Source organism: Pogona vitticeps, chromosome 2, assembly GCF_051106095.1.
Source record: "Pogona vitticeps strain Pit_001003342236 chromosome 2, PviZW2.1, whole genome shotgun sequence".
Lineage (NCBI taxonomy): Eukaryota > Metazoa > Chordata > Lepidosauria > Squamata > Agamidae > Pogona > Pogona vitticeps.
The window spans coordinates 228,581,314-228,600,129 of NC_135784.1; the positions used below are offsets into that span (position 1 = coordinate 228,581,314).

Sequence of the window (18,816 nt, forward strand, 5' to 3'; positions counted from 1 at the left end):
AAGCCCTTTGAGAGCTCTGAAGGCAAAAAGGCAGGGTGAAAGGGCGGGAAATTCAAATTTCCAGCTTTTTCTCCCTGCCTTTTTGCCTTCAGAACTCTCAAAGGGCTTCCTCCAATGTCGGGGGGGAAAGCCCTTTGAGAGTTCCAAAGGCTCCCAGCAGCAGTGGTGGCGGCAGCAGGGGACCCCCGGATGCCTTCCAGGGCTTCTCCGCTGCCCGTGTTGGCAGGGGGGAGCCTCCGGAGGCCTTCCCTGCTGCCAAGGGAAGCATCTCGGAGGTCCCTCCCCAACTGCCGACAGTGGCTACGAAGCACTGTCGGCGGTGGGGGGGGGGACCTCTGAGATGCCTCCCATGGCAGCGGAGAAGCTGTGGAAGGCATCCAGAGGCACAACGTACGTCCTACGGACTGGAAGGGGGAGGTGGGGAAAGTGCCAAATTTGAATTTGGTGCTTTTCCCGCCTCCTTGTTCTGGTCTGTATGTCGATTCTCCGGCCGCAAGTCAAAGTGAAACTTTGCGGCGGGAGAAGTACGTAGGTTGAAAAGTACGTAAGTTGAGCTGCACATAAGTCGAGACTCCACTGTAAAAGGGAGGTAAAGGGGGACTTGGAGATTGCAGGGAAATTAAATGAGTTCTTTGCATCTGTCTTCATGACAGAAAACCTTGGGCAGATTCCACTGCCTGAACGGCCCCTCCTAACTAATGAATCAAATCAGATACAGATTAAAAGAGAGGTTGTTTTAGACTTGATCGATAATTGAAGATCAATGTCACCAGGCAACCACCCAAGGGTTATTAAGTAACTGAGGAATGAAGTTGCTAATCTCTTAACTAAAATCTACAACTTGTCCCTTAAAACGGCCACAGTGGCAGAGGACTGGAGGATAGCACTTCATGCCAATCTTTTAAAAGAGAAGGAGGGGGCACCCGGGAAATTACAGGCCAGTTAGCCTAACGTCTGTTCCAGGGAAGATGGTGGAAAGCTTCATCCAAGATAAAATCTTAAAACACATAGAAGAACAAGCCTTGCTGAGGGAATATCAGCATGAGTTCTTTAAGGGTAAGTCTTGCCTCACAAACCTTTTATAGTTATTTGAGAAGGTCAACAGGTGTGTGGACATGGGTGAACCAGTGGATATTGTCTATCTGGATTTTCAGATAGCATTTGAGGTAGTTCCTCACCGAAGGCTGCTGAGAAAACTCTACAATCAGGGAATACAAGGGCAGGTTGAGAACCAGGAAACAGAGAGTAGGTGTCAATGGGCAATTTTCACAATGGAGAGAGGTGGTGTGCTCCAGGGATCTCTCCTGGGACCAGTGCTTTTCAACCCATTCATCAATGACCTGGGGACAGGGATAAGCAGTGAGGTGACCAAGTTTGCTGATGACACAAAACTTTTCTGGGTGGTGAAGAACAGAAGGGATTGTGAAGAGCTCCAGAAGGATCTCTTCAAACTGGAAGAATGGATGGCAAATGTGTTTCAATATAAGAAAATGTAAAGTAATGCATATTGGTGTGCTGGTGGACAGCTCAATGAAAGTGTGAACCCAGTGTGTGGCAGCAGTGAAGAAGGCTAATTCCATGCTAGGTATCATTAAAAAGGGGATTGAAAATAAAACAGCCAACATTATAGTGCCATTGTACAGAACTCTGGTAAGGCCATACCTGGAGTATTGCATACAGTTCTGGTTGCCGCACCTCAAAAAAGACATAGTGGAACTGGAACAGGTGCAGAAGAGAGCAACTAAAATGATGACTGGGTTGGGGCACTTCCCTCATGAGGAAAGGCTACAGTGTTTGGGGCTTTTTAGTCTAGAGAAAAAGCGCCTGAAGGAGGACATTGAGATGCATAAAATTGTGCAGGGGATGGATAAAGTGGATAGAGGGAAGCTCTTTTCCCTCTCATGTAATGCCAGAACAAGGGACAACCACTCCAACTGAGTGTTGGGAGAGTGAGAACAGACGAAAGAAAAGATTTCTTTACCCAGCATGTTAGTTTGTGGAACTCCTTGCCACAGGATGTGATGATGGCATCTTGCCTGGATGCCTTTAAAAGGGATTGGACAGATTTCTGGAGGAAAAGTCCAGCACAGGTTATAAGCCATGATGGGGATGTATAATCTCCAGGCTTAAAAGGAAGGTACTTCAAAATGCCAGATGCAGGGGAGGGATATCAGGAGACAGGTATCTAGTTGTCCCATGTGCTCCCAGAAGCATCTGGTAGGGCCTCTGTGAGATACAGGAAGCTGGACTAGATGGGCTCTTGGCCTGATCCAGCAGGGCTCTCAAATCAGAGTCTTTCTGCTGTTAACATGTTGTACAGTCTATAAAATGACATTGTAACATCCTGAGTGACTATAGGGGCACAAGGAAACTTGTTCAGAAAGTAGCCTAATCCAAAGGTTCAAGAGGTTATTTTTAATCCCACAGAGCAATTTGCTGAATGCCCAAGCCAGGTGCTGTCTTGCTGCAGGCACTTATGTGACCTGTTTTATTTTAAGACACTAGAAGTTGTCTAAACATCACTGCTGTTCATTGTAATGATTTTGACAGACAACTGTGTCTGAAGATAAATTAAAAGTATCCTTGCTATGTATAGGAAACTTTATTACCAAAGGAGCTACAAACTATCTTTTTATGCCAGACCTTAAAATGGATCATGTTGCGGGTGGGAAGGCCCTGGATGCTGAGCCCGCAGCAACAGCACCATACTAGACTCACTTCTGTGCCACTGGTTCTGGACACCCAGTGACACTGGCCAGCCATTCCTGCCATGATGGCAGGAGGAGGAGGAGGAGGAGGAGGAGGAGGAGGAGGAGGAGGAGGAGGAGGAGGAAGACATGATCCATTGGGAGGTGGAATAGAAGCTCTTCTGCTGGACAGTTGCACGGTGAGGGGTGTGAACATTTCTATTGCAGCACACAATCCCTCCCTCCCTCCACTCTTCCCCCACTCGGGGTCTGGCTGCCTAAATGGTTATGTTCCCTAAAAGCTGGATAAAATGCTGCTGGGGAGCTACGCAAAAGCAAAGAAAGCCCTACAGCAGTTTTCAAAACTGTGCCATTTTCAACACCCAGTAGGGCTTGCCTCATGGGCAGTGACAGTAGTCACTGTGAATTCCACCTAGTTTTTCTAGAGTGGCCCACAACTCTACCCAGCTATAGGCATACCTTGGAAAAGTTACTGTTTTGGACTACAGTCACCAACATTCCCCATCCAGCGTGGCTACTTGCTATGCTAGCTGTGGGATTTTGGGAATTGTAATCCAAAAAATTAACTTTTCCAAGCTTAGGGTGTAGAAATATAGGCTGACCATCAAGCAAGCACTGGGTTAGTTCTTTTTCCCCATCTCTACTTTAGTATGTATTATTTTAGTCTCTAAATAAAAATAGAAAATAGGACAATGAACTCCTGCCTACAGCAAACTATGCACTTTCGAAACAGGGTTTTGTTGGAGGGAAAAGGCAGAGAAGCTTGATCATAACATTAAAACAGCCTCAGGCATTAGGTCTGTGCCTCTGGCAAGAAGGAAACATCAACCTGTCTCTTATGTTTGGCCACTTGCAAGCATTCAGGACAAGCCTGTCTCTCCATCTTATTGTGACACTGGGGGATTCTGCAGAGACTGAGGCTGCGACTACTCACAAGTCAAAAAAGATGCGCCTGGATGGAAATTTCACTTTTCCATGACAACTGTCTTCTAGGACCATTTCTGCCAGAGTGACATACATACAGTAAAGGGACGTTACAACCCGGTGGCAGCACTGAGTGTTGTGTGCATTCAGACAGTTATTCCCGACTGCAATCCTTTGTACAAGTTTTTAACAATCATTCATTTCATTTTTTAAAAAGGTGCTAAATCAGAACTTGGTATTTAAATTATCTGATCACATTAGGTTTCTTCCTATGTTTATAGAAGCTTTATTTTCACGCCTATGATTCCAATCCTGTTTACTTGATGAATAATAGTACATGCACATTAGATGGCACCTGTTTTTCTGAACTGTACTAATTTAGTGTCAAGCTCGAACAGGTTGCATTTTTTTAAAATGCTATTCCATATCGAAAACAGCATATTCAGGTATACTGAAATCTCTTGTGCCTTCTTCAAGGCTGGCCATGCCACCTAGCAAGCTGAAATGGTCTCCTTCAGAAGGCATTAAGATTGTAGAATGGCAGTGTGGTATCATGGAACACACACAGAGAGAGCATCTCCAAATGGTACTTCTGATGCAGTTAGCATTTCGTTCTCTGTCTGAATTGCTCACTGCTAGGTGAAAGCTTTTTCAACTGTGAGCAAGTCCCCTTTGCTTTATCCCCAGCCTTATAGGTATAGAGGCAGACAACAGTTCAGGATGAACAAACCAATCAGTACCTTTTTCATGCAGTCATAATAATAATAATAATAATTGCATGCCACAAGTCAATTCTGACTTAATGGCGACATTTCCTGGGCTTTCCAGGTAGAGTAATATAAAGAAGTGCTTTACCATTTCCTTCTTCTGGGAACATTCTGGGACTGTGCAGCTGACCAATGGCCACATAGGCTGCCTCTTCTCCCAAAAGGCACAGTGAAGAATCAAACTCCTAACCTCTGTCTCAGCAGCCAGATACCTAAACTACGGAGCTATCCAGCCAGCTATTCAATCATATCCACAAAAAATATTGCCTTTATTTTCATTCCTCCCAGACAAGCATTCTGTAAACACTTTTCTCCAGGCTATGCATTGCTGTACACTCGTCTCCTCAATGTATGTATTTTTGTACACAATTTCTTCCAGTATATGCAACTTTGTGCATGCTTTCCTCTAATATATTCATTTTTGTCAACTATTTTTGATAGTTCGAGTCCCCGAACTATCACAAAGGTCTGGAGAAGTGCACATTTATTTGAAAGATAAATGTGTTTCTATCCCCATAATAGTCCACAACAGCAACTTCTGTTAGTTTCATTTAAAATGTGGAACAAAATAATCTTCTCCCCACCCCTAGCAACAGTGAGTGGCTGGTTAGGTGAATGAACCTTGGAGTTTGGAGGTGAAAAAGAGAGAGGGGGGGGAGATTAGACAAACAGACTGATAGTTGTGGTACTTACTGCCTGAATGATGCAACAAGAATTTGAGAAGCATTGAGTCTAAATCTATTTACTGCCCCCCCCCACTAAAATAAGCCCACTGGAGATTAAATATGTGTAGACTTATCATTCACCAGGTGATTCAGTGGATCTTTTGTAGCTGGATATAAGCCTTCATTCTAGCTTGGAATACGCTGCCCTTTCAGTGTTCCTTCATGCAGCAAAATGTCTCAGACCAGCATGGTATCAAAGAAAAGTTTCATATACCTGCAATATATTTGGGATGGAATTAAGATATCTAAATTTGCCCACTGAAATAGATGAAACCTATGGACTTCTCTGTTTAACCAAGACTTAATTAAAAACCCTTGTATTCAGACAACAGAGAGTTTATTTCTGTTTCAGTTAGGAAAAACTGTTTTCAGGTTTACTGGTTTAAAAATCACAAATTAATTAGAAAGCCTTCATTTGTTTGGGGCTGATTAATAATACACATGGAAATCAAGTTTTACATCATTCATCAATCTGTCACAAGCCAGCGCTTTCTAGTTCTGTTGAATAAAAACCTAGTTATTTAATGACACTTGAAAAGCAACCTGGCATTCATCCACTACAGTACATTCTTTCAGAAGCATCCTTAGAATCACAGTTATTCCATTTGCAACAAATTAGCCATACTTCTGGAAGAGAAAGAGTAGCAAAGTAGATAAAGAAGGTATTTGATGGTACCAGGCAATGACATATGATCAGGATCTAATATAAGCACCTAAAGAAGCAATGCTTTGGTCTCCAGGCTGGTGTCCTTGGGGGCCAAAATCTCCTCTGATGTCAGAGATAGAGCTCTGATCACTGAGGCAAACCATGAATGTGGATGCATTATGTGGGGAAGGGGCATAAGTCACTGTTAGATCAAAGATCTCAAGGTTTTTGCATTTCATATTCAATAGTCAGATGATGTAATGGGACTAATGCTGGTTATATCATGCCCCTAAGTCCATGGAATTGGAACATAAAGCCACATTTATCACTTTCTTTAAGGTGAAGACAAGATATCACCACATTTCTTTTCCTCACCTATACAGGCTGGTTGAGATTTCCTGCTACTCTTGACATACCCTTGGAGTTGCTAAGCTTATTCTTGTGCAAAACCCAGCAATTTGTGTGAATTAATTACACAAAACTGGAAGGCCATTCCTTAGCTTTTACATACATGATGATTTAAAGTAGGGCTGGGATGGGATAAAAAAATTAGAATAAAAAGAGATGTGAAGTGACTTAAAAGTGGAGAAAGGGGTACAGGAGCTGTCAATACCTTATAAGGAAAACACCAAATAGGTTGGATGGGGTTTTTTATTGTCTAGTAGTCCTCCGCACTAAGTCTGCGGTATATAAGTCTACGGAATAAAAAACTAAATCAGAGGCGAAGGAAGCTTACAGCTTTATCTCCACAGTGAAACCCAAAACATCTGCACATTGTAAACTCTCAGGCACTGAGGAGGGTCTCTGGGTGAGATATCATCTTGCAGCTGTTTTCTGTGACATTTTGCCTACTTACAGTACAAAGTGAAGGACTTACATGCATCATATTAGTTTTGTATTCTCGCTTTTTCTTTTCTTTCTTTTTTCTGCTTGTTATTCCCGACACTATTAGGACCATGTATGTATAAGTATGTGGATGAATTCCTGCATTATTACACAGTTTTCAGTGGTAAGGTCAGGAATTCTGTTCAGGACATTAAGATCTCTTGTTTTCCCCCTCACTTCCTTTCTGGTTTCTTTTTTTTTCTTGTTAGTGGAGTGGTGTCACTGCCAAAGTTCATAATAGTTGTCTCCTGCTTCTCTTTATCATGGGCGTTCTGGGCTGGTGGTGACAAATAATTCTGCCAGGAATTATTCTCACAGAGCTGTGTGACACTTTTCCCAGTTATAGTCATTTGCAGAAATGGGATTCCCCCACCCCAAGTGATTCAGTAATACGCAAATACTGGCACAGACATGGATGTGTAGTAGCAGTAGCAGCAGACCCTGATTTGTATGCCCTTATTTGGACCTTGACTGAATTGGGGGACAGTGCACACCCTAATTTAATAGCTTGATTTGGGTTGTTTGCATCTTTTTTACAATCAGCCAGGCTTTCTATGCTTTTGTGGTCATGCTTTGCTTTTTGGGGGTGGGGAGGATTCTCTGCAAAACATGGAGACTTTAAAATTTAAGGCTTCAGTGAACAAAACAAATGCCTTTTGTCTTGCTCTCAGCATGAGGGGAGAAATCTCATCCACCTGTCAAATTCCACTGTCAAGTGCCTCATTGGATCAAGACAGCTAAAACTGACAAAGACAAGGGATAGTGTGAGTCTTCTTCACATCCCTAACAGGGCTGTTATCTATCCGGTTCACAGAGGGTCATCCCCATCCACACCCCCTCCTCAAGCCAAGCACTCTTCCCTGCAAACACAGCTGGTCTTTCTGACTGGAACAATGACAGACCTGTGAAAAGCCTGTTATTTTCTCCAAGCACTTATTAGAGATAACAGTGGGAACCCTCCCCCACCTTTCCTTACCAAGAAAGGCAGTGGTACAGACTGGGAAAACCCTCCTGTTGACCCCAGTCAGTGACTGGAGATAACAGTCAGGATTAGCTGCCCTGTGCGTGCACGCACACACAACAGAGGAGTAGCAGGACAGGCAAAGGTGACTACAGAAGATGCAGTCTTTGTCCAATCATGAAAAGTCTGCAAATGATAAAGCCAGGCTCTGACCTGGGTATTGGATGTAGGAGCTGTTTTGTGCCTGGCTTTTGGAGCACCTTGAGTGTACTTGTTCCCCATTGGGAAGGATGCAGGTACGGTGAAGCCACTGCCTAAACTCTGGATGATGTCAAGCAGTGTGGCCACAACTCTTGATGTCGTCCAGGCCGTAGAAGGCTCCAAAAGGGTCATATAGCCCCTGCATGCAAATACAGTCCTGATATCCAAATTAAATAATAGGGTGCCGGGTGAAGCTCCAATCTGAGTCAATATAAAATGGCTTCATATAGCACTGCTCTGAGCAGCTTCATCTGACCACAAGTTTGTCGAGCAACATGTTAAATCTTTAGGGAGAGGTGAAGCTCCTGGCCCCACACCACCACCACTCTGTGAAAGAATGACTTCCCCTTTCACAGAATAGCAGTGATGTGAAAAAGAAAGAATCTCAGTAGACTAGCTGATTTCTTCCAAGTAATCTCACTCAGTGGGTGCCCCTTGTGGTGTAGTGGATAGAATGATGGGCTTGGACTCAGGAGACCTGAATTCAAGTGCTCACTCAGCCATACCACTCCAGGGATGGCACCACTCCTTAAATATATCATTTACTTTGAGGGTCACTATAAGTCAGTTTTGACTTGACACACATAACATATGTCACCCCACTCATCTCTGCAAGTTCTCCTTCCTTCCTTCCTTCCTTCCTTCCTTCCTTCCTTCCTTCCTTCCTTCCTTCCTTCCTTCCTTCCTTCCTTCCTTCCTTCCTTCCTTCCTTATTTATAACATTTATATACTGCTCAACTTAATGACATCACTACTTGGGATGACTTACATAGCAATAAACTGACAACTGTAAAGAATCACACAAAGCATAAAATAAAATTCCCATCATCTTTCTTTTTTTCATGAAGTCTTCAATGTTTCAGTTCACAACTTAATATTTAATATAATTAAATTGCTATTTTCTGCTACTTCCGACACAAGTCACACCACATACCAAAGAAAAAGGTACCTAACCATACTGCTTAAGTTTACATCATGCAATTTATTACAGGATGTGGTCCTTCAAAAAATTTCCATTTCATTTAATGAAATCTGCAGAAAAAAACTGATGCAAATTTCTTTCAAAAGTCCAGTTTAAATAACCAAAAATCTAAATTCTGCTAAAAATTGGAATGCCATTACTGCTATACAGTAGGACTTCTGTATCTGCAGGATCAATATCCACACTTCCACTTATCCATCCTCTGAAAACACTTTGAAAATTTAAATGTAAAAAGCTCTAGAAATACAGATTTTCAAGATGTAAATATCAAAATTGGCCACCAGATGGAACCAGACATTATGCTATATACATAGGTAAACCACCTCTATTTCACCTAGTCTCCCACCAGCTTAAGGCAGCTTCCTCTATCTTCCAGAGCAGTGTTGTTGAAAAACTCCGAGCTGGGTTGTCTGGCAAGGTCAGAGGATGGGCACTAACCTCAGCCAAACTGCCATCTAGTAGAGATTTCCAACCTCTCACCATTCCTGCCTTCCAGCAGCCCCTTCGTGAATACTCAACACTTCTGGGCAAAGAAAGAAAGAAATTCTTCTCTTCAAAGAAGAAAATCTGCACAGCCATTGAGATTTGTGTGTGTGTGTGTGTGTGTGTGTGTGTGTGTGTGTGTGTCTGTGTGTGTGTGTGTGTGTGTGTAAGAGAGAGAGAGAGAGATCATTGATGAATGAGGGAAGACTTCAACTTGGCTCTTCTTACTCATAGATGCTCCATCGAGATAAAAATTACAGATACAGGGGAGTTCTGGGTCAACAGACTAAGTTACATATAGCTTTTGCTATAATCCACAGTTTTCAGTATCCATGGGGGTGGGGCTTGGAACTGATCCCCCATGGATACAGGGGTCCTACTGTACCATAATGATATTATCCCGAAATTTTGTATTTTAGTACCAAATATTCTTTGGCAGACTCTCTTGGTGAGGGTGCTTTAGTTATCATTTTAAAAATGTAATTGTTATAATATATTTCCAGGAATAGAATGCAGATATTTAGACATAGTAATTGCTACTATCAGCCCAACACCATCCCCATCATATGTGATTCTCTATGTCTATATTTTGTTGGGCAAAGTCATTTTAGCCACTTATAAGTTGATAGAAGAAGTGGCAATGTACCACTCCAGTGTTTCCTGTTAGTTTTGTAGGCCACATGTAGATGTAACCAAGTTGGAGAAGGCTCTGTGTAGGTTGCCTAAGTCAGTGAAGGAGAATCTGTGGCCCTCCACAAGGTGGACTACAGCTCTCACCATCCAGGCCTTGTTTCCATATTGGCTGATGGTTACCAGTGTACGAGAACATATAGAGAGCCACTGGCTCATCACAGCTAACCTAATGGAATTTACCAAATGCAAGGAAATTTGCCATATTTTCACTACTAATCAGTAGAGAGTTTTGCTTTGTTTCTGTAATAATAACCATGTGCCATCAAGTTAATTCTGACTTATGGCAACCCTTTCCAATGTTTTCCAGCTAAAGAATACTCAAAAGTGGTTTACCATTTCCTTCTTATCCGGGTGTCTTGAGGCTGTGCAGCTTGCCCAAGGCCACACAGGTTGGCTCTCTTTACACTGTACAGTGGGGGAATCAAACTCCCAGAATCTGGCTCCTCAGCCAGATATCTAGATTGCTTTTAATTCTGGCACTTGCATCTTCCACACAGAGCTTTTTTTCCCAATTCCCTTATTAAATATTAACTTCTGAAGCTTGGCCGTCAGTCTTCAAGACTTCACATAGCAAATAATATGTGTCTTAAGAAGAACTTGAGGCAGCTCTGAGAAAAAAGGCAAGTACAATTCTCATAAATTTCACATTCCCAAAATGGAAACAAAAAACAAAAAACCCATCGACAAATATATTTCCATATTAATGAGCCTAGCCGAAGTGGCTTCTGATATTTAAAAACCACACCACATTGTGCCTGTTTTATAGGGTTAGGTACATGTGAGACTCCTCCTCACTGTATGTTTTGAGAACTCCCATATAGGAGAGGAGGATGCTCTGTACAGGCCTCTCTCTCCTGTTGTGTGGGCAGCAGAGGTAGGACTGCTGATGTTCATCTGGAATCTTTTAGCTATTTCACTCAAGTGTGTTTCTTGCTTTTCTGCCTCAGTTGTGCCCACCATGTTACCTTCTCTTGCTCAAATGGGTTTGTTGAAACTGGCCCCATCTTAATTCCCGAGCGGTACTTTAATCCAGTCCCTCAAATCTCTAGGCCTGGGTCCAAAAAATCCACCCAAGCTATACTTCAAAAAATCCAGCAAGGTGATATAACACCAGTCCTGCAATCATTATCCCCTAGCACTTAAGAAAATGTGACAGCTATTAAATACAGGTCTTTTTATGTAAAGTGAAATTAATACATAGATTGACAAAAGGAAAAATTAATATTTCGATTTGGATCCATTGTTTCCTTCATACAAGGATCCTGTTGCTCATTTGCTAAAAAATTCCATGGGTCCTCCCCCCCCCCTTGAATTAGAAGGCCTCCTAGCCCATAGGAACAGCCAGTTATAAAAAAACACTTCAGTAACTTTCTCTGACACTTACTAATAGCTTGCTTTCCCTTTTTGAGCCAGCTCCTGCAGTAAAGTCAAACTGCTTTGGAATACAGAGTGGGGAGCTTGCTTCTTTTCTTAGGTTAGAGTGGCAGGAACTACCTCTAATCCTCCATCATCCTAAAATTGACTCGTGTCCGACACTGTCAGGCTTGAGAACCAAAGGTACTTGCCAACACCGCAAACTGAAAACTATTTCATCCTAATCCCAAATAAATGTAACTGGAGCATTACACACACTGGCTATGTTTTTTTTCCCTTCCTGGAAGGAGGGGCGGGGGAGAGAATGTTATCAGAAGATGTGAACATGATTGAAAAATGGAACAAGTTTGCAGACTTTATTGATGTGCTGTGCATTTTACAGCTTAACTTTCAGAAGCCGGAAAGAATTCCATTGAATTTAGCAGTCATGTAGAATTCATTCACTCTTGGAATATGTTGAATAGAGCGTGGGAAAGGAATTGTGGGGAGGAATTTGCTCATTCTTTCAGACAGTGACATTTCTTCTGGAACCATAAGAAACCATTAATAAACTTAAAGGCCAATTCCAGTGAAAGGATCTGAGACCAGAATGATGGGGAAGGCCTCTGTCCAAGACCCTGGGGGCATAGTACTGCCAATAAGGTTTATAGTAACACAACTAGTATGTGGTACTTCATTACAAACTTTTTCCTTTTTCACAGTCCCACCTCCACCCAGGTTTTTGTCCCTCCACCATATGGGGTGCAGGAAAATTTGACATGGGTGTGTGTGCATGGCATGTTTACAGGCATGCGCACACGGAATGCTGCCATTTAGGGCTGAATGTCTGCTTGTTGAAGGAAATAAATAGTCTGGGAATTGACTGTCAGGAAAGAGAAATAAATACCTTGTTGAAATCTATTCAGAGACAGAATATAAAACTAACTTAGAAGCCTCAAAATCTGGCTTCCATTACAAAAGCCCCTAGATCTAGCGGTCATTATGAAAACGCCATACAGGTAACTCTCTCTAATAAAAGGCAACAAGTGGTCACTTTTGGGAAGGAAGGAAGGCAGGCAGGCAGGCAAGCCTGCCTGGTTAACAACAATCTACATATGAATTAGTGATTACTCAGAAATGACAAGGTGGGGGCAAAGCTGTATTCAAATTGGTAATCAATGTGTCTTTTGACTTCTCCCCCACTGGTTGAAGTTGCATGTTATATAGGTTAGGAAGGAAGGAAGGAAGCCTAGTAACAGCAGTCTACATACTGACATTTCACAGTGAGTTTTCCTAATCAGAGTTGGTGTGAGTCATTTCTTTTGATGCCAACACATGGCTGTCATAAGAAATATGGTGTTCCTCTCCCTCTCATTGCTGGGAAAGCACAACAGCCCCTTACTAGAGATAAGATAAAGAGTTGGTTAAAGTCAGAGGCTCGTGGTACTGGAGCTTGGCTCAGTCAAGACTGGAGATGTTTGATCTTCTTCTTTGCTTCTCCCCACGTGCCTATAGCAAATATTTCATGGATAAATCTATCAGCAGGAGCAAGGTCAATGGAAAATGTAAGAAAATGCTGTGATAAAAAATTAGCCAATCCCACGGATCTCTTGTTCCTTGGCACTGGCTAGTGACTTACAGCCCCTGGCAAGAGTCCTATTGGCAATTTATGCTTACATAAGGGAAACTGTGAGAGCCATAGCAGCAAATTGCAGCTCATTAACAAAGTGCTGATTGCTTTCCTGGGTGCCTGCCCAATTGTCAATACAATTTTGGCCCTGATATTACACATCCCCTGTGTTTTGTTTTCTAAATAGTAAGCCCAGAGGACTTTCACACTCCAGAGTGTTACCCTGTTGGGCTGGAATGAGAAGTTTGATTTACAATGCAATTAATATGTTGAATGCCTCTTTCCATATGGGACTGGCTCATATTTCTTTAAAAATAGGCATTGTGCTCCTAAGGGAGTGGATCTTACAGCTGATCTGAATTGAAGGGACATTTAAACACATCCATTCTTTCCATCCATTTTTTTTTAATACAAGGGAAGAATTTCAAACAGCTTCTTTACGGTAGAAGCAGCACACTTTGTGATATAGAAGCACAGTCAGAAGCTGAATGGAAACTAAAACTTGGCTTTGATTATTTCATATTGGTTGCATGGTATGAACCAAGCAGTGGAATAACTGTGTTTTGTAGGAAGTGTTTTTCAGAACTGCTGAGCCTGCAAGCAGAAGGAACTGTGCCGTTGACTTATCACAAAGCTATTGTGGGAAGACTTGAGCTCATTAACAACTCTAGCTGGAATTGGGAGGAAAAGATTTTCCCCCCTGAGAATCCGAAGCTATTTTTAGACTAACTGGACAAAAACCTTATGTTGAAACTGACCAGTTACCAGCATTCTGGCTTTTATAATATCTATTGCCTGTAATTAATCATGTTGTATATTGTACATACTCTAATTGAAAAAATATATGTTTAAACATTTCCATGTTTGTGACTGTACACCTTAATATGATACAGCTATGATAAATATATCAGGTCTTGTATTTGTGGAAATCTCAGTGAAGCAATTAAAGGAAATCCATGTGCCAAGATGTTTTTAGTTATTCTTCCACCGTACTTCATTATATTACATGTTTAGGGCTATGCTGCAATTCAGAATGCCATGGGTACGAATCTTCTTAAGTACAACCTGTGCCATTATAACCACAATCCTTTGCTTTCCACTAATTTATCATGGAATCTAGTCCTCAGTCGCCATTCAACAAAGCTCTGGTGGCTGGCATTCTGCAGATGCAAAGGTTGTGGGTAAGATGAACGCTTTTGTCACCACCATCATCACCACATAATAGGCCAGACAATAGGCCTTTTCTTAAGTCCAATCATGTTTGCTATGAATTTTCTGCTATTTGCACTCTCCATCCAACCCTCATACAGGTGAAAATGTCCCCAAGCTTGAATGTGTTTTCCCCCCTGAATTTTGATGTTCCAATCAGCTATCATTTCTGAGTGGAAAACACTCTGAATCACTTATGTTGCAATTTTGTCCAGGTCAAAGACTGCCTCATTACCATGGGGTAATGTTTTATGATTGTACCAGCAGCTAACTGCCTCTTATGTGATAATGGAATGAAACACTTTGACATCCTTGGAAGGAAGGAGTCTCCATTTCTGTAATCGGTATTGAACTCGCCCTTGAACCTGCTATCGAAATAGCAACAAGACTGATATATCACAGGAAACAAGTTTTATAAAGTGCACAAAAGTGTATAAACCTAAAAAATAATAATCACACTTACACCCCGTTCTAAGAAGCATCTCTCTCTCTCTCTCTCTCTCTCTCTCTCTCTCTCCCTCTCTCTCTCTCTCTCTCTCTCTCTCTCACACACACACACACACACACACACACACACAAACACACACACACACGAGTAGTCCCTCCCAGTTTCTCTAAGACATTATTATCACAGACACAGCAAGCATTCTGTGCTTGCATATCAGTGCTGCCTTAGCTTCTACCATTATACTGTTTTCAGGAATAACAGTAGGTCAGAAAATGGGCTCCTGAAAATGAAGATTTTAACTCCCATGTGCAAAAAGTTTTTTTAAAGCATGCATTGATCAGTGCTAAGGTTAAGATATAATGTACACTTCTAGTAGTACATTTCATGACCCCTAACCCAGTGGTGGGATTCAAATAAATTAACAACAGGTTCTATGTCCTAATGATAAATAAATAAATAAATAAATAAATAAATAAATAAATAAATAAATAAATAAATAAATAAATAAATAAATAAATAAATAAATAAATAAATAAATGCCCAGGACAGTGGGATCCGATGAGGGTTTCTTCCACAGTGATCTCCCTACTGCCTATCATCACAACTACTTCTCACATGATTAACACATCTGGATAAGTGTATCTGTTTGGGCATACCGCTGCTGTTACCCTCACCGTGGGCATCTGCCAAACACACACACACACACACAAACAAACACACACCTCACAGTGGGTGCTTATGACCAAGTTTGACAGAGAACCGACACATCTCTCCTTCCCTTTACCTCCTATTTCACCCTATAACTCACCAGCAAAAATTGCTTCCCTACCCTTTCCTGCTTCTGAAATGACTGATAGCCCTGTTTGCAGTTACCTGGAGGCCGCCTTTGTGCACCTGTTGTGGAGTTCTTCTCCCCGCCCCCCCCCCCCGCTTCCTTCTGGTTTGGAAGGTATGGTCTCTTTTCAGTCTGTCACCACTTCACCTCAACCCCACCACCTCAATCGGTCCTTTGGTTACTGACTCCTCTGAGGTCTCCTCCTCCTCCATCTTTCCCCTCCAACCCTGACCCACCGCTTCTCCTTGCCAGTCGCTTTGAGGGGTGTTGATGTTGGTGGCAGCACTGGTGGTGATTATGGTTTCCCTCAGAGCCCTGGCAGGCTCCACCTCCCCCACGCACCCTCGGTGGCCGCTTTTTCCTCTCAGTTCCCTCTTTTCCTTCATGGCACCATGGCACAGGTGGCATGGCTGGCGAGTTGTCTTCACAGCACACCAGACTCACGGTACATCCCATCCAACCTGGTTCCCATACAGTACCCACCGTGGCAGATAGGTGCTTTTGACTGTGGCACCTACAGCGACCTTCGGTGTCACTTAGCTCTGGCTGTCCAGAGTCAGAACTCCCTCTCCACCCCACACACACATACACACACACAATGCCCAGAGTGCAGGCTCTGCATTGGGCACTTGCAGCTGTGCCCGAGCATGGAAGGGACTGCTGAGCCTTCTCTCACACATGCCGTGCTCCTCCCCCTGCTGCCCTCCCTGTTTCGGATGCCTGTCCCCCTCGCACCCCACTATTCCCTGCTTCCATGCCGATCTCTCTCTCCCCCCCCCCCGGCATGCCATAAAAGGGGTAATTCAAGGATGAAGCTCCCCCCCTCCCAAAACACCTCAGGGAGTGGCAAAGAGAGGCAGAGAGCAGCCTTAGGTGCCCAGCCAGAGGAACTGGTCGAATTAGGTGGCACCATGCCCAGAGGGAGAGAAAGAGGTAGTGGGGAAATGACTTTTCCCATGAGTGAGACAGACGGACACGGAGACAACAGTCCGGTGAAAGTGTCTCAGAAACAAAAGGCAGCCGAGGGATGGGAAGCTGGTGGTGAGGCGAGTTCATGGAAACTGGCACACATGATTAAACTATCCTCTGAGAGCAACAAAGAGAAGCAGTGTTGGATGGAGAATGAAAGGCATGGCATAATAATAGGGAGGAGCAGGGCACTCCGACCCTGGAGTGGTCAAGCAGGAGCAGGCAAGGCACAGGGTCAGGATGGAAAAAGGTAATAAAGAGCACAAAAGGTCCCTTCTCACCACCAAACGCACAGATAGTACGGATCCAAATAACTGTTTCCTATTCATTGGAGAGGGCAGCTCTGGTTTACTTCAGCCTCCAGCATACACTCAAGATGCAGGGGTAAATCTGAACGCGCAGATACTCAACATGACAATCTTCCTAAGCTGGGTCCCAAAGAGAGTCCCACAATGCCCACAGCTGTATTGAACCATGCCAACAAACAGATGCTAACAATTTTCGTTTCCAGCAGGGACAGGTATTTTGTCAACTTTATGGGTCTTAACTGTCAATTCCAGACCAGCCCATCTCCAAATGCTTCATATTATTATTATTACAGGAGGGATCACTTGCAGCAATATGTTCTTGTTAGAAATATGGATTTTCCCACCACCAGCTACTGTGAGGATTGCAGCTAAATTCAGGAAACAAACAGGGTGTGTTGCTTTGGGTTGGAGAAGATCCGTTGGAGCTGCTTTCCTGGGGAAGTCAAGAAGATAACTATTTCTCCTGCGGTTTACAGAACTTCAATAGAACTCGGGTGTTCCCCAGGAAAGAACTCCGGATTCATCATATGGAAGTTAAACTCGCTTTGACTCACTCCAAAAACTCTTTCCCCCCCCAATAATCTTCCAGTCTATAAATGATATTTAATCTATGCACAACCCGGATCTCTCCGTATTTATGCAGGAGAAGTCCCCTTGAGATTAAGATGGTTTAAACATGGAGAATACACCTGTTTCAATTCACACGTGCATACACACAAACTGCCATGTGTGGATCGTCCCTTTTCCCCTCCTGCAAAGAATGGAATCAATCCTGATGATGTTTGGGGGATGGCCTTCCTTTCTCCTTTTACACCCGGGATTTTTTCCCCCACAGAAATGGTATGGCCTGTACTCATTTTGGTCAATATAGCACCTTGTACCATAGTACCATTCTACATATCTGTATTTCATCATATGCAAAATTACATGTCTCTTATATTTTTTAAAAATCCTATGAACGAAAAGAAGCATACTTACTTGAAAGTAATCTCAGAAATGAAAGCTTGAAAGCCAATCTCAACACTCCAGTCCTCTGAAGATGCTGGCCACAGAGACTGGCGAAACATCAGGAAGAACAACTTTCAGAACACGGCCAAAGAGCCCGAAAAACCCACAACAACCAATATCAACAAATGCTTGATTAGTATACTCTCATGTATGTCTTTTCTGGAGAATGCTGCCTTCTCATGATGGTCCCTCCCCCTTGGAGTCCCTCTGCGCGCACCCCCATGTTGACCTGTGGTCAAGATGAGCCTGAATGTCTGGAGAGAAGAGTTTCGATTCCCCTTATCTATTGATATGTTTATGTGTTTTCCTTTCTTGGTCCTGGATATATGGCCTTCAAGAATAGTAAATCTTAGTAGTGTTAAAATACTGATAGCTGTCTTCCTCCTTCTAACAGAGTGGGCTATTTGTGTGCCATTTGTCTCCTGAAATTGTCAGTTTTGGGGCAGGAGGAAGAGTTCTTTGTTATTCTAAATGAGGCTTGGATGTTTGATCTCTTGGTGGTGTGAGTGACTTTTCTATTGCATACCTTGCTTGCGTGGATCAGTGAGACCATCACCACTTCATGCATTGGATATTCTCTGAGATTTAAAAAAAAGGTACCACATAAGCAACAGTCTTATGTGGTACCTTTAACTTGAAAAAAAATCATAGTAAAATGAAGACGGTTGGGTGTTTGACTGAAGCAGTCTCACCCCAAAACTTTTTCCCTCTGTGTCCTGCCCTCATGCCTTGTCAATGACCCCCCCTCTGCCTTCAGGCCATGGGCTTTCCTCCAGTGACGTCAAGGGCTCATCCTCCCCCCCTTTCCCCCACTGACACCTCTGCTCTTTCCAGGGCTTTATCTCTCTCACCCACACCTCACCTCAGACGGCTCAGTGTGGCGCAGGAAGGGAGGCAGCTAATTGTGCCCCCCTCCTTGCCCTGCTCATCACTGGTCACCTGGCCCCTCCTCCTTCATTCATCTCAGGCCAGCAAACGGTTCTAAGAACCAATAATACATTCAGGAATCGGTTCTATAGAA

At 43.1% G+C, this 18,816-nt stretch overlaps 1 long non-coding RNA gene across 1 annotated transcript; it reads left to right on the forward strand.

The window, feature by feature from the left end:
- The first annotated feature begins 1,261 nt into the window (after positions 1 to 1,261).
- LOC144586586 (uncharacterized) lies at positions 1,262 to 18,503 on the forward strand. Its single transcript, XR_013541484.1, has 2 exons — positions 1,262 to 15,223; positions 18,379 to 18,503. It is a non-coding gene; the product is annotated as an uncharacterized LOC144586586 (long non-coding RNA).
- Positions 18,504 to 18,816: the final 313 nt, after the last annotated feature.